This window comes from Mandrillus leucophaeus, unplaced genomic scaffold (assembly GCF_000951045.1).
Source record: "Mandrillus leucophaeus isolate KB7577 unplaced genomic scaffold, Mleu.le_1.0 Scaffold1110, whole genome shotgun sequence".
NCBI lineage: Eukaryota > Metazoa > Chordata > Mammalia > Primates > Cercopithecidae > Mandrillus > Mandrillus leucophaeus.
This window is the reverse complement of record NW_012099322.1, coordinates 673,329-686,429: the sequence shown is the minus strand read 5'-3', so window position 1 is coordinate 686,429 and position 13,101 is coordinate 673,329.

The window sequence follows — 13,101 nt, the reverse complement described above, 5'->3', positions numbered from 1 at the left end:
TACCTTAGAGATAAATTGGATAATGCTGCCAAAATTTCATGAGAAAATGTTATTTTGTTAATATATTGTTGTAAAATACTAAAAATTATTAATGGAAAGGCACAGTAATATCCCATAGTTCTTAATAGTACACTATCATGGTGTATTCCAAGTGTGTTTTTAAGTGATTCAAAAGCCTTTGTGTGCTTCCCTTGGAAAACTAAACAAACATATAACCTGTCTGAGATCAAGAGAAAGCAGTGATACACCACAGAAATCCACACAATTGTCTAACATAAGTTGGGATCAATGCTGATTGACTGAGGTTCCTTGTTTGTCTTTATTCATTTGTCTGTTCATCATTGAAAGAAATTTAAAATATTTTGCACAGAGAGACCAAAGGTAAATGTTCATAAAAGACAATGATGAGTCACACTTCTACTTACCAACCATTGTATGCCCAAGTAAACTTATTATGATGAATACGTTATTGAAAATATAACTAATAATTCTGATACGTATCATTGCTGCTTGATGTTCATCTAAGCAAAGAATAAATTTTAAAATATTTTAAAATAGGAAAATGCAATATTAACTCTTGCTGGATGTGATATATGGGCAAGTCTTTCCAGTTGCTTTTGTTCTCAATTGCCTTATTAAAAAAAACTATAAATTTTTCTTTACACATGACTCCTATGACCTGCTACTGGGGATAAAATAGCATAGGAGCTCAGTAAAGTAACATGAGCAGTGTATTCCTCCTTGCGCAGAAAATTGCTTTTCTAGGAATGGAGTCTAAGAAAATATTCAGAAGTACATGATGGGATTTATATATGCTGAAGTGTTCATTAAGGTGTTGATCTATGTAACAGTAGAATAAATTGAAACTCTCTTTTTAGGTAGGGTTGCAGCCTCTAGAATAGGGAACAAAATAGTAGGTGTCAGGTATGCCCCATTCTGAAAGTGAGTTTGCTCAGCTATCAGTCAGGCAAACTGACTCTTCATTTGGGCTAGTTCTTTTGTAAATATGCTACCTCAAAAAAGGGCTCCTCTTCCTTCAAACACTTAAGATGCATGTGACTGTTTTTTGTGTGCATCTCAGACCATAAGCTCTGCAGCAGCAGTATACTTGGTTAAACATTGGGTATTTACTATCTGCAATTTTCAGTACCTTACCTGATGAGTATATTTTACCATTTTTACTGTTAAAGCAACTACACTTATAACTGGCTCATAAGATGTAGAGCTGGGTCCAGCTAATTTCAAAATATACGGTGTGAAATACAGATCTGTTTTATGTTCTTTCCAAATGGCTACATAATTTGGGGCATCAATTTCTCCGTTATCTTTTTCTTAGTGTTTTCCTAACTTTCTTTTCAACCTAGGGCTCATCCTTCCAGCTGTACCCAGCCTGAATGAGGATGTCGTGTCATTTATTCCAATAATTTTCTAGGATCTACCTCCAACAGCGTTATAAAAAGAGAATGTGTCTCCAGAGAGGGAGGGCATCACGTCCTCCTGTCAATGTTAACTGCCAGGCTGTGTCTATAGACCTGAGTATGTGGAGGTATGGCCAGATATATTTTTCTTTTATTTTTTGTTACAGAAGATAATTTTCCTCTTTCTGCTGAATCTTTTAATCAATCTGCTATAGTTTTCTACGTTCCAGTAGCAATAAGTGTGTAGTTAAAACAGAACATGTTAGTTGACATTATTTAGTGGTTATCATATGACACAAAGTCTGAAGTACCTTGTACGAAGAGTAGGTTAAATAGTACAACAACCGTAGATGACAGTTATTGTTTCCATTTTACAGATGAGAAAACTGTGGTATAAGTAAGATAAGCAATATATCCAAGGTCATACAGTCAAACTAGAACTAGGATAGGTCCAATCCCAGTATCCACGACATTAACCTCTACCATCTTGTACCTCTCATGAATAATAAGACGTACCAGACCTTTCTGCTGTGGGATTGAGGCAAGGGCATATGACTCACTGTGGGAAGTCACAGAGAATAGGATCAAACTGGGTGGTAGGGAATGCACAAAATGCAACCATTCATCTTCAGGAGGCAATATCCATTTGTCCCCAGCACCCAGCCCAGGCCCTGCAGTGGAAGTGCACCCAGGAAGCAGTTGTCAAATAATGAGTTCAGCCTAGTCGCATCAGTCAGAGTTCGGTTTCATCCCTCCAGTCTAGTTTCTTGATGCTTCTGCTGCTTTGTATTCCCCAGGCTGCATGGGAAATTCTGTGTCCAGGTCCCAGAGGTCTGTGAATTAATCCTGCACCTGCCTGAACAATCCATATTTTTTTTATCCGTGTCATATTTGGCAGCATACATAGGAACAGGCCTTTAGATAGCAACTCAGCATTGTCATGTCAGACTGAAGATGCTTCTGGGGTCTTTTCTCTGAACACAACTCCTTTTGAGCAGCAACGACAAAAGCTCCATACCCTAAATCATAAAGGAAGCTCCAGGGAGTAGGAACAAAAATAATGCTTTAATACAAGCGTCCTTTGCAAGAGCTTGCAGCTTGGGTATTCTCAGAACAGCAGGAGAAAGAATATATGAATATAAAAGAGTGCCACTGCAGCCTTCGGAAAGTGTAGCTCCAAGAGTTAATGAGCTGGTGTCTGACTGCCAGGGGCTCAGTGTGTTAATTACCCACAGAGCCCACCCCTACCCAAAGTCCTCATGAAGTCACTGGTGCTACGGTTCAAGACAGGTGCCCAGCTTCACAGTCACCTTCTCAGTCTTGCCAGCCTTGTTCATGAAAAAAATCTCCCTACCTCCAAAACCAGGACAGCTTGAAAGGTCCCTTTGTTCCTACGGGCTGCCTTTCTGGGACAAAGTAGCTGGCTGGCCCTTTGGTATTCTCGATGGTGGCCCAGGCTTTTAAGCTTTTGCACGCCTAAGGAGAAATGTGGTACGCTGCTGGGTGCTGGAGCCAATCACCTCATGAATATCTTTATACCAGGGCTTGTTTATGCCTGTTAGGTTCCTGCAGCTCAGCGGGGTCTCTACTGCTCCTAGAAGTGGTGGATTAAAAATTCTGCTGAGTGAAAACACAGGCTGCAACTCCAGGTCCCAAGATACTCTCCAATGATACGATTCTTCTCCCTCTCATCAAACTGAATTGGCAAATGGAAGCCAAGGACAGAATAGCAGAGAATACGGACAGGTCTTCCTATGGATCTATTTTCCCCAAGTGTTTAATCAACTCAGGCTTCCCAATCTGGGTCAGTGCAAATCTATTGTAAGGCTGTAATCAAACTTGTATATTTCATCATAGGCTATAATCAAAAGTGGGCATTTCAACTTCCTTTTGAACAAAGCTATAGTGATTTTGCCTCTTCATGAGATAGGGAGGGGATGTGTTACTGCTCAAGTCTAACCCAGTCATCCACAAATGCATTCAATCAAAAAAAACATTGATAGACTACTGTGTTCCAGACACTATTCCAGGCTTTGGGGATGTATTACTGAACCAGACAATCAAAGCAGCACCCAGCCTCATGGAAATTGTATTCTGACAGTGGGAGGCAAGGGGGAGATGGACAATGAGTAAGATACATAATATTTAAAAGTCAATTATATGGTATAGTTTAAAAAAAAAAAAAAAAGTAAGTGAGTAAGCGTGGTGGTTTAGAAAAGAAGATAGGGGGCTCACACTTGTAATTCCAGCACTTTGGGAAGCCAAGGTGGGCAGATCTCTTGAGGCCAGGAGCTTGAGACCTGCCTGGCCTACATAGCAAAACCCCATTGTATTATTCCATTCTCATGCTGCTAATAGACATACCTGAGAGTGGGTAATTTATAAAAGAAAGAGGTTTAATTGACTTACAGTTCAGCATGGCTGGAGAGGCCTCAGGAAACTTAATCACAGCAGAAGGGAAAACACATTTAACGTTTCACCGTTAAGTATAATGTTAGCTTTATATTTGTGGTAGATGTTTTTTGTCAGGTGGAGGGAGTTCCTAGTAGGCTGAAAGGTTTTATCACGAATAGTAGTAGAATTATTTTCACATACATTTTCTGTACTTATTAAAATGATAATATTTTGATTTTCTCAAATGAAGTAGTAAATTGCAATTATTGATTTTTGAATGTTTTACTTTCTTGCATTTGTGGAATAGACTGCACTTATCTGTTTGCTAATATTTAATTAAGGGTTTTTTATATATGTTTTCAGTAGATATTGGTCATTAAATATCTTTTCTTGAAAAGTCATTTTCAAAATGTTTGTGTCAGATTTATACTGCCTTCATAAAATGAACCAGAGTGAGATTTCTCTTCCTCTTTATTTTCTGAAAGGCATTGTGTAAGACTGGAATTATTGCTACTTTAAATTGTTTCTTAATTTTTATGAGTACATAGTAGGTGTATATATTTATGGGGTTCCTGAAATACTTTGATATATGTGTATAATGCATAAATCACACCAGGGTAAATGAGGTATCCATTCCCTCAAAAATTATTCTTTCTTCATGTTACAAACACTCCAAATACACTCTTTTAGTTACTTTTATATGTACAATAAATATTGTTGATTGATTTAATCAGATTATTAGATTTTTCTCTTATTGAATCGTTTAAGTTTTTATATATTCTGATTATTAATTCCTTGCCAGATGGATAGTTTACAAATACTTTCTCCCATTTTGTGGGTTGTCTCTTCACTTTTTTGATAGTTTCCTTTACTGTGCAGAAACTTTTTAACTTGATGTGATCCCCTTTGTCCATTGTTGCTTTGGTGGTGCTTTGCGGGTATTACTCAAGAAATCTTTATCCAAAAAAATGTCCTGGAGAGATTCTCCAGTGTTTTGTTTCAGTAGTCTTATAGTCTTAGAGTTAAGTCTTTAATTCGTTTTGATTTGATTTTTGTACATGACAACAAAAATGAGTCTAGTTTCATTGTTCTGCATATGGATATCCAGTTTTCCCAACACCATTTACTAAAGAGAATTTCCTTTCCCCAATTTATGTTCTTGAAATCTTTGTCAAAAACGAGTTCACTGTGGATGTATGAATTTAATTCTGGATTCTCCATTCTGTTCCATTGGTCTATACGTCTATTTTATGCCAATATTATGTTGTTTTGATTACTATAACTCTGTAGTATAATTTGAAGTCAAGTAATGTAATTTCTTTAGTTTTTTTTTTTTCTTTTTGTTCGGGATAGCTTTGGCTTTTATGTTTTTTTTTGTTGTTGTTGTTTTGTTTTATTTTGTGGTTCCATGTAAAATTTTGGATTTTTTCTTATTTTTACAAAGAATTTCATTGGTGTTTTGATAGACATTGTGTTGAATCTGTAGAATGCTTTGAGTAGTATAGACATTTTAACAATTTTGTTTCTTTCAATCAAAGAGCATGAAATTCTATCCACTTTGTTGTATCCTGTTGAATCTCTTGCATCAATATTTTGTAGTTTTTATCATAGAGATCTTTCACTTCTGGCTAAGTTTATTCCTAGGTATCTTATTTTATTTGTAGCTTTTGTAAATGGGGTTACTTTCTTGATTTCTTTTTCAGATTGTTTGCTGTTGGCATCTAGAAATGCTGCTGATGTTTGTATGTTCATTATCCTGCAACTCTACTGAATTTATCGATTTTAATAGTTTTTTGGTGGGGTCTTTTTTGTTTGTTTTTCCAAATGTAAGATCATAACATTTCATCTTACATTTGAAAACAAAATAAAGACTCCACCAAAAAGACGATTTGACTTCTTCTTTTTCAATGTGGATACCATTTATTTCTTTCTCTTCTCTGATTGCTTTAGCTAGGACTACATTGAATAGCAGTGGTGAAAGTGGGCATCCTTGTCCTGTTGCAGAGTTTAGAGAAAATGATTTCAGGTCCTCCTCTTGCATTATGATACTAGCTGTGGTTTGTCATATATGGCTTTTGTTGTGCTGAGGTATGCTCCTTCTATGCCCAATTTTTTGAGGATTTTTATCATGAAGGGATGTTGAATTTTATCAAATGGTTTTTCAGCATCAATTGAAATAATCATATGTTTTTATTCCTTTATTCTGTTTATATGATGTATCACATTGATTGATACGCATATATTAAACCATCCCTGCATCCCTGGGATAAATCCCACTTGGTCATGATGCATAATCTTCTTCTTAATGTGTTGTGGGCAGGGGTTTGGTCCTGGGAATCAGGGCATGGTGGGGGATTTGCATGGGAAATCTACAGAGTGGTTGGAGCCAGAGGACCATGATAATACTGTGTCCAAGGGGTAAGGGGTAATATCGAGGCAAAATGGGAGAAGCAAAATCTCTTATCAGGTTCAAATCATGAGCACACATGCAGGAAAATAAGATGAAATAAGAAAATGGATACACCTAGAAAGAGAATAAGAGTTTTAGAAGAAAAAGTGGAGAGAGGGCAAGGATTTTCAGCAGATAGGATCGAAAACGTCAAATTTCCCTTTTTTGGATGCCAGATATATGCATGCAGATGAGTACATATGGTTTAAATGGAAAGGGCGCCCAGCTCCTGAGATATTCTCCCCACCTTCATATTCGTTGCCTCATTTCATCATAAGTTCCTGGTTTCGTGCCTAAAAGGTTTTGAAATTTTTTAAGATTTTAAATAAATTAGTAAGTGCTTAATTGAAAAGTCATTTACCCCAAAATATTGTTACATTTATATTTATTTAAAACAAAATGTTATGCTTTATTATCACCAAAAATTCCAACATAGACCATAGGATTATGAAATTATTCTCTTTCATATCTTTATAAGTTATTTAGCATAAATTCTAATTTTTTGTGCTCTAAATGAGGAGACTGAGGCCTACATAGATCAAACAGTTTCTCTAAAATTCTAATTGCTGTGACTCTCTACTGCGGTTAGGGAGCGTTTTCTACGTTGGGCTGTATCTAGCAATACTCTCAGTGATGAAACTTAGTGTAATTTTTTTTAAGAATAAACTTCAATAATACAACTTCTTTGATATGAGAAACATTTAAATGCTTCTTATCAATCCATGAATCAAAGCTCTTATGATATTTTGAGGTTATCTCTGTTTACATGTACCCAGTACTCCTGGAATATTATACTTAGTAAATTCTTTTTCTAAAAAAAAAAAGCATCAATTCTTCTATGCTCAGATATCATTATGTTATAAATATTAGAAATAGGAAAGATTTCATCCATATTTATACAATTAGAGAATGCATGCTTGTTTGTTTCCAAATAACTTTATATGTCCAAAAGAAAAAAGAAAAAAAAACCTTGCGATGAAACAAGGAGGTAGAGGTGACAGAAATTGGTTTCTCTTCTATAATTATTTTGAGTTTATTCAGCTAATTCAAAGGCTGGTTCATTCTAGAAGAATAAAATTGATACACACTCATCAGAGGCTACTTGTGCCAATTTTTTTGAACTACCAAACAGACTTGTTAGTAAGAAATAGAATTGACCAAACTTGAAAAGCCATTGATGAAAATGGACACTTAAATTCCCCATGATGACATGTTTTCTTTTTTCTCTTCAAAAAATTTGGTTTTCACTAAATAAAATGAAATGGTCATACCACAAAGCAAATGCAGCTATCACAAATCTACATAAATGACATTGACTCTATTTCACTGCACATTTTTCACATTTTCACAGCTGTGAAATCTGGAGGCACCTTATGCCAATTTACAATTATGTTCCACAAAGCATTTATTTGGCCTTACTAATTTATAAAATTGTAGCATTTCTAAAGAAATACCACAATGGCATATTATAGTACGGCTTATTTTTTATACCCAGTGCCTAGTATAGTGTGTGGTAAATTGCAGCGGGTCAGTGAATGTGAAAGAGAGTTTCAATATTGTTAAGTGCATATTCACAGCTAAATTTTGGTGTCTTACAAGTTTTAATTGCTCAAAGAAAAGATGACCCTCAGGAAAGGGAAGAAGTGGAGCTGAGTTAATGATTAAAACTAGTTTTCCAAGGGACTCTGCAAGGGAAAGAAAGTTGACTAACATATGTGCTGGGTAGCCATGCCCAGAGAGAGCAAACGCTTTCATGGGTGAAACACTCTTTAGGTTTCAGATCATTTTAGGGACTTGCTGGTGAATGGCTAACCACAAAGGTAACACTTATCAAGTTACTCAGGTTAAGTTCATCATTAAATTTCCTATTTTCTTTCTCCCAGAATCTCCTGGGTTTTGTTTAATGTTGGAGACAGATGGTGCTGACACATTTCAGGTGTTAGTTGACGATATTTTGGTTTTCCTAGGTTTTTTCCAAGTAGATTAAATCCAACAGTACATCACTTGTGTTTCCCAGCATCACAGTCTTTCTCCTGATGCCTGAATCAAATATTTGATCTTTCAACCATACTTATGCTTCCTGCTCTGCCCACAAGTTCTCCCTTCGAACACCAGGCACCATCTGTTAAATTGATGCGAGGAGGAAATGAGAAACAGTTACATGAATGTTGCAACTGATTAGTTATCAAGTGATATCTAATTAGCTCATCTCTGATTATTATGTAATTAAAGATATCTATCATATCCCTAGCTCAACCCCAGCACCAAATATTTCTTTTTGTCAGAAGTCAGGAAGGACAATACATCATCCCAGCTTTGCCTGAGAAGCAAGTCAGCTTCACAGCTCAGAAGGTTTTGCTTCAGTTCTTCCTCACTGGTGACCAATTGTCTGAGGCATCCCCTCTCTAAAGCATTGCATGAAATCTTTTCTCACATTTGCTCTGAAGTGGGAAGGGAAATGAGTAAGGACCGTGTTTTCTTTGTTGCTTTTCTATCATTCTGGCTTCAGCTTTTTGTATCTTGCTGAATGGAAAGATGATGTGAAGCCGGCTGTTCCCCTCTCCTTGGCTCCTGGGAGAGGATCTCAAACTCTCTGTCTGCAAAAGCAGGGTGTCAAGAGGACAATGGAGGGTAATGATGGGAAAAGAGAGGCTCACACTTCCTTTCTTCTTTGCATTCTTCTCAAAACTAAGGGAGGTGCTGGGGAGAGAGAGACCTGTAAGTAAGCACACAAGAAATGACTGCAGTGATGACAGGAATAGCTAACTGCTGTTGAGCAACACTGTTGGCAAGCAGTGACTATTTTAAATAGAATATACAACATTGTAAGATGTTATATATAACATGCATCTTTTATATGGTAATATGACAATTATTTTAAAAATGAAGAAACTGAGGCTGGGAGAAGTTCACATGCCTTGACCAATCTGTAACTAATATGCAGGGAAGCAATTTGCAGACCCTGGTCTCTGCCTCCAGAAGCTCAACTGTGCCCTTAACAATCCACAATAGTAATTTGCCAACAGATATATTACGTATCTTTCCGATCCTCAGTGTTCCCATCTACAAAACGAGGATGGAAATCCTTACTTCAAGGGGTTTTTGTGAGAATTATATAAGTAAATGTGTCTAAAAGTCCTGATTTTAATACATGACTCATGGATGTTCAGTTCGTTTTTAATTTAACCTGAATTTCTGTAGCTATCATAGTCTGATTTATGTAGCATATCTTTAAATGCCAACAATATGTCAGACACCAAGAATGCTGTGATAAATAAGATATCCAGGAATCTTTCCTCAATAGCCCCTCGTCTAATGAGGGAGTCAAATATGTATATAAAATGAACATGGTACAGAAAGATAGATATTACCAAGTAACTCTGAAATGTCTGGGAAACCTTAGAAAATCATGTAAAAATTGAGATTCGTTCTGAAGGGTGAATAAGAGCTAATGAGGGAAACACAGGTGAGTAGAAGGATGTTTCTGTATAAAATGTGTCAAAGCATGATTATATGAAACTACATATTTAATTTTTACTGATTTTTAATAATTTAATGGGTTTCTGCAGCCATCACCACTGGGCATTTTTAGAACATTTCCAATACTCTCCAAAATTGCCTCGTACTGTCAGCTCCCACCTACATTACCAAATCACTGATCTGCTTTCTGTTTTTAGAGTTGCTTTTTTAGAAATTTCATATAATGAGATCACATTATGTAGTCTTTTAAATCTGACTTCATTCACTTAGTATAATATTTTTGAGGTCTATTTGTGTTGCAGTAGATATGAGTAGTTCATTTATGTTTATTCCTGGACTGTATTCTGTATTTCATGTACATACAGGTCACATGTGTTTATCCATTCATCAGTTGACAGACAATTGCATTATTTCTAGTTTGGAGTTAGGAAGAATAATGCTTCTATGTCATTCTGTGCACCTGTATTTATTTCTCTTGGGCAGATATTTAGGACTGTAATTACTGAGTCATATATTATGTGTTTAACTTTTTAAGAAATATTAATATATAAATAATTTACCAAAGTTTCTGGACCCTTTTACCTTCTGTCTAGCATTTTTTAGTATTCTACTGTTCTATATTCACTTCAACTCTTAGTATCCGGTTTTTTAGTATAGCATTCTAGTAGGTCTCTAATAAAGACCATCGTGATTTTCATTAGCACTTCTTTAATGACAGTGCAGTCTAATGCATTTTCATGTGCTTAGTAATCATATGTGTATATTTATATATGCATGTTTATATACATAAGTATATATTAAATATGTATAAGTATGTATATAGAAGGGATATGAAATATTTATTAAAATCTTTCCTATTTTTTACTGCAGTTGCTTGACTTCATATTGTTGAGTTACATTCTGAATATAAGTCTTTTATCAGATATATGATTTGCAAATATTTTCTCCTTGTCTGTGCCATGAATTTTTATTTTAAGGTCATGTTAGTTGCAAAACTTTTATCAAATTCATTTACCAAGTTTTTGTTTAATGAATGCTGTTTTTAATATCATATCTAAGACATGTTTGTTTTATCCAAAATTGCAAAGATTTCATTCTTTATTTTCTTCTAGACACTCTATATTTTTAGTTTTAGCATTTAGAAATATGACACATTTTGAGATAATACTTGCATATGGTGTGAGTTAAGGATCTAAGATTATATTTTTTATTAAGACATCTCATTGTCCAGCATCATATGTTGAAAGCATGATTCTTTTCAAATTAGATTTCCTTGATACCTTATTTCCAGCCTCCCTATTGTATTCCTTGGATATATGTCTATCCTTAAACCAGTACCACAGTGTTTCTTGATGCTGTAGCTTGATATTAAATTTAAAAATTTGGGAGTGCAACTTCCCTAATTTTTTTTCAATTTTTAAATTCATACTAATTTGCATTTTTACATAAATTGTAACATTACTCTGTCAGTTTTTCCATAAAAATTCTGCTAGGCCAGATATACCTGTAGTCTCAGCTACTGGGAAGGTTGAAGCAGGAGGATCAGTTGAGCACAGAATTTCAAGGCTGTGGTGCACTATAATTGCACCTGTGAATAAACACTGCACTTTAGTGTGGGTGACATAAAAAGCCTGCTAGGATTGTGCCAGGGATTGCCTTGAATCTATGGATCAATTAAAGGAAATTTTCTATCCTAAAATTATTGAGTCCTTATTTATATCTTCTCGATTTTTCTTAGCAATATTTTGTAGTTTTCAGCAAAAGTATTCTTTTATTTTATTAAATTAATTCTTAGTTTTTTATTATTTGTGTTATTGTTTAAGTAGAATTCATTTCTTTATTTGTTGTTAGTATGTAGAAATAATATTTTTTGTTGTTGTTGATTTTGCATCCTGTGAAATTTCTGAACTCATCTATTTGTTCTAGTAGGGTTTTTAAGTTTTTGTTTTTGTTTTTTTTTTTTGAGACAGAGTCTCGCTCGCTCTCTGTTGCCCAGGCTGGAGTGCAGTGGCGCGATCTCAGCTTACTGCAAGCTCTGCCTCTCGGGTTCACACCATTCTCCTGCCTCAGCCTCCCGAGTAGCTGGGACTACAGGCGCCCGCCACCACACCCAGCTAATTTTTGTGTGTGTGTGTGTATTTTTAGTAGAGATGGTGCTTCACCCTGTTAGCCAGGATGGTCTTCATCTCCTGACCTTGTGATCTGCCCACCTCGGCCTCCCAAAGTGCTGTGATTACAGGCGTGAGCCACCGCACCCGGCCTAAGATATTCTTTAGAATTTTCTACAAACATTATCAAGTCATCCACAAATAAATACAGTATATTGATTTTGTATCATATGAAATTAGTAAATGATTTATTTGTTCTGGTAGCTTTTAAAAATGCATATTCATTAAGATTTTCTGCATGTATTATCATGTCTGTAAGCAAGACCAATTTTCTTCCTTTCCAATTTGGATTCCTTTAATTTGTGCCTTTATTAGAAACTTACTAAAAACTTGAATAGGAGTAGTGAAAAAAGAAATATTCACTGCATTCCTTATGTTATGTGGAAAGCACTCAATCTTTCACTGTAAAGAAAGATATTAGCTAGAGGTTTTTCCCATATCCCTGTACCACTTAGAGAACATTAGCTTCTATTCCACATTTAAAAAAAAAAGGTTTCATCATAAATAAGTGCTACCTTTTGTCAAATGTTTTCTGAATCTATTGAGATAATTATGTATTGTGCCCCCCCTTTATTCTATCAATACTTGTATTACATTGATTAGCTTTTATATGTTAAACTAACTTTGTATTTCTGAGGTGAATCTCACTTGGTCTTCAATTATAATCATTTTTACATACTGCTGAAATTAGATTGCTAATTTTTTGAGGATTGTTACATTTATGTTCAGGAGGGATATCGATGTATGTTATTTTTTATTTTTTTTTTAGTGTCTTTGTGGGGATTTTGTATCAGAGTTATACTGACCTTACAAAGTGAGTTGGAAGTGTTTTCTCCTTCTCTATTTTCTGGAATAGCTTGCGTATGATTGGTATTTATATTTACTCTTTAAATATTTGGTAGAATTCACCAGTAAAGCCATTTACACCCGGTCTTCTCTTTCCAAAGAGATTTTTACATTAAAGAGTCAATATATTTACTTCCGATAGGTCTATTCATATTTTCTATAAATCAGTTCTTGAGTCAGTTTCAGTAATTGATGGTTTTCTAGGAATTTTTTTTCCATTTAATATATGTTGTCATATTTTTGTCAAAAAGGTGTCTCAACATTTTCTTAACATATTTTACGGTATGTGTAATGATGACCCTTCTTTCATCCCTGAAAGTGGTAAGTTGATATCCTCTCAGTTATC